Source organism: Pinus tabuliformis, chromosome 8 (genome assembly GCF_031772625.1).
Source record: "Pinus tabuliformis cultivar Carrire ecotype Pingquan chromosome 8, CPIR1, whole genome shotgun sequence".
In the NCBI taxonomy this organism is placed as follows: domain Eukaryota; kingdom Viridiplantae; phylum Streptophyta; class Pinopsida; order Pinales; family Pinaceae; genus Pinus; species Pinus tabuliformis.
The window spans coordinates 796,550,821-796,555,040 of NC_142294.1; the positions used below are offsets into that span (position 1 = coordinate 796,550,821).

Consider the following 4,220-nt stretch of genomic DNA (forward strand, 5'->3'; position numbering starts at 1 on the left):
AATTTGTCGTGTGCTAAAAATATAAATATACCATTCCTTAAGGGGAGATATTAATGAGATCCCCTAAAAAAACTATTAGTGAAAATGATCCCAAATAATAAGCACAACACCCTTTAAATCATACATTTATTAAATAAATAAATTAAACTTTTATAATTTTAAATGTGTCATTATTATTTATATTTTAAGATTTTTTTTTTTTAAATTGCAATTTATTAATAAAAACAAAACTACAAATGGAATTAATCTATTTATCATTTTTTACTTTGTACTAATTTTTAATTGAGTTTATGTTATGTTTATGTAACATACCATTAAGATTTTTTTTGTTCCAATTATGTTATTACAGTAGTAAGTGCCCTTTTTCATACCTTACCTTTAAGAAATTATGTATATTTGTGATCTCAACTAATCGTTTAAGTTTCTCCTTTTGTAAGGTTTATAGCGCCTCCTTTACTCATATATTCATCTCTCGTAAAATGCCTAGTTCACATTTATTTTGGGCGTAAGTTCTATGATTATAGTCAGATTAACAGCGAGTGAGTGAGATATTGTCAGGGTTTTAGAGGCGAGGGGGAGGTGGAGCGAAGAGGACAAGAGGTGATGAGTTCGAATCTCAGAATTCCATTTGAGAACAGCAGGGCAATGGAGGCACTAGAGCAGCAACATCCCTATCCCAATCCGCAAGAACACGAGGAGCAGGCCGGCCAAAACAAATGGAAGTCCACGAAATCTGCGGGTGTGAAATGGATCAAAGAATGGGTGACTCAAGAGACTATTCTCAATAATGGGAAGTGTTATTTTTTGAAACGGGTAACAGAGGATACCTTGAAAACCCTAAAAGAGAAACAACAAGAGAAGGAACTGGAGCCCGAAACACTTCCTCCAAGGGTTTTTCTTTGCAGCTATGAAGGTTGTGGGAAGACTTTTATAGATGCTGGAGCTCTAAGGAAGCATTCACATGTGCACGGGGAGAAGCAACATGTTTGTCATTATGAAGGATGTGGCAGGAAATTTTTAGATAGCTCCAAGCTGAAGAAGCATTTTCTCATCCATATGAGAGAAAAGAATTTTGCATGTCCACATGAAGGTTGTGGTAAGGCATTTTCTTTGGATTTTAACATCCGTGCACATATGCAAACACATTCACAGGAGAAATATCATATTTCTCCATTCAAATAATGTGGAAAAATATATGCACATGAATACAAGTTAAAAGCTCACATAAATTCTACACATGAGAAGAATTTGGAAAATGTGGTGAAGCCACCCCCTCAGACTAAAAGGGAGTTTCCTCATCCAAAAGCTTCAACTTCACTGTATGGCTCTGTCCCTTCAGATCGTCCATTTTCCTATCCTCACAAGGCTTGTGACAAGTGCTACATACATGAGTATAAGTTAAATCTTCATCGCAGAAGAGAACTCACAGGTTATGCTATCAAAGAAAATGGAAGACATGTCCAAGTGATAGTGAAGATGAAATGGATCAGGGAAGTGACAAAGATGGAAATGGTAGGAATACTGGCATCATGACAAGTTTCGAGTGAGGGAGACTTTGGGTTAATTCAAAGACATCTTATGTAACAAATATTCATAGAAATTTTTTGAATGCAATAGCTGTTGATTTAAATACGAAAACCAGTTCCAGAGCAATTGTGGAATCAAAAGAGCCTGGGAAGGGACATCCTCGAGAAGATAGTGAAGAGACAGAAGAAGAAGACCAGGAAGATACAGATGATGAAGGTTGGGGCCATGGGAGAGAAACAGATGATGAGGATGACGACAATGACGACGATAGCGATGAAGAAGAAACAGAGGATGACATGGACTAGGTAATTAATGTAGGTGTAGATAATTGTTACAGGCAAGAATCAAGTCATGTAAAACAAATTTTCTTTTGCAAGTGAATACACATTTTGAAATGTCATACAGGAAAGATGTGAGAAATAAGTATCTCAGAGGAATAGGTCATAATTAATGTGTTGAATTTCGTTGATGAGGGGGATCATCAAATAGGACAGCTATGAAGAGAAGATCATTTATGCATTTTATCAAGTGTGCATGGATTTGACTGTTAAAAGTCGATTGGATTTTCTTATCTGGCATACTTAATAACATTAAATCCTGTACACAAGTTTCCCTCCACATAAAAAATACTCTTGAATCCCTTGTGTATACAGCTGTCAGGGTTCCTCGAGACCAGTGTGATGCTCGATCAAGGGCTTCCATGAGTTTCTCTGGAATCAATGGCTCACAAAAGACGCAGTAGTTAGTGGAACTACCCTCCTCCTCTATCGACACTACTCCCAAGCCAATGTGCATTTTCCAATATGGAGGTTTAGCTTTGCAAATCAAGTTAGGGTTTCGGTGCTCAAGGGCTTTCCCCACTATGTATATAACCATGTAGGCTGTAATTTCACCAAAATACTCCGTTGTAAGTTTCCCTATTCTCAGATATTATTCAACCCTCCAAATGTTCCTTTTACGCTATTGTTCATTGTTAATGTATTTACAAGTAGGTTGTAGGTATTTCCGTCGCTCAAACTTATTGGGGAATTTTCATTTGAGATTCTTCTAATTTTCTTGCTAAAACCCCAGGTGATTTCCTTCCACTCGGGACAAAAATTTCTACATTTTCTTTTGTTAAAGTTTGTGGTCAGGTTGAGGGTGCTTGCTCCTTGTCCATGCTAGAGATGTTGATGCAATCTCCACACAGGTAACCTTACAACCTTACTCAGATTTGACAATATATTTGTTTTTCTCATATCATATATATTTGTTGGGGAATTTTCGTTTGATATTCTTCTAATTTTCTTGCTAAAACCCGAGCTGATTTCCTTCCACTCTGGACAAACATTTCTACGTTCTCTTTTGTTAAATTCGGTGGTTGAGTTGAGGGTGCTCGCTCCTTGTCCATGCTGGAGATATTGATGCAATTTGCACACAGGTAACTACAACCTTACTCAGGTTTGATAGTATATCTGTTTTTATCATTTCCTACATATTTTCTGGAAAGAATTCTAAGTAGAAGGTTGTGCAGGTGTGTAACCTCATTAAGACAACAATGGGTTCCTTACAAGTGATTTGTATGCCACTGGTTTTTTTTCAAAAATTATAACCTTACTTGGGCAATGAATCTAAATATTCTCCTTTGATTTCGAAGACACCTCTCGAGGGCAAGTTGGGGTTTATTTTCCTCTTGGCACCATGAGACAATGTCTATTTGGCTTACGGTTCGACTCCCAAGATTTCCAGGTGCAATCATCTTGCCCTGACTAGGGTTTCTCTTATTGGAAACTCGCAACATCCAGCTAGCTTGAGCTTAGCTTTATCACTTTCGTCAGCTACATTTACCCATTTGTTGCATGGGAAACTACATTTCAAGGAACCTAGAACTCCAGGTGTCCTCTGTTGTAGTAGAACAGAAAATAAAATTGTAACCCATAACCACATCTTTATTTAATGTATTGAATGAAATTCTGGTTTTGTTTCTTGCAATACTTGTCCTTTAATAACAATGAAATTATGGTTTGGAGGTCTTATACATGTTTCTTATTACCTACTGATATCTGAAATAAGGCGACATTCTATTTTAAAGTTAGCATTAGTCAAATTTCTTCGGATTTTGTGATCTTTGGGTTTCGTATCTAATTTTATAGATAATTCTCTGGTTGACCTTGCAGAATAGGCTTATATTTTACTAGAGATCCTTGACATGTCCCTTGAAATTTTGATTCGGGCCCCATGATCTATTTTATGCAAGTGAGTCGAAAGCTTTAGATTGCTTTGCCACATATTCATTCATGACCAAACACTATACCACTAGTTCTAAGAATATTGTGGTTACTATCACCACAATTAATGTATATTGTATTTTAGAGGAGATAAGAATTGTATATTGCCCTTTGGGACACTCCAAAAATATTTTGATGCACCCTATTTCTCTAACACTCTAGTCTACTTTATGACCTTAATTCCCATTCCATGTTCATCCATGTGGATGCACTTTATGATGTTCTAGGACAACCTAATGTCCTTGTCAACTCCCTCTCATCTTCCTTGTCATGTTTTCTAGGACTTGTGTATCTAACAAGAAATTGGGAGATGAATTCCATCAAGGTAGAAAATCAAGGGTTTTCAAGTCATTTATTTAGGGTTCCCACTAGCATAGTCCCACCATATGATCCACCCAATCCCTAAATTGGGGTCTAGTGCTATTT

General features: G+C 36.7%; 1 pseudogene; it reads left to right on the top strand.

The window, feature by feature from the left end:
* The first annotated feature begins 603 nt into the window (after positions 1 to 603).
* Positions 604 to 1,955, top strand: LOC149237963 (zinc finger transcription factor YY1 pseudogene; annotated as a pseudogene).
* Positions 1,956 to 4,220: the final 2,265 nt, after the last annotated feature.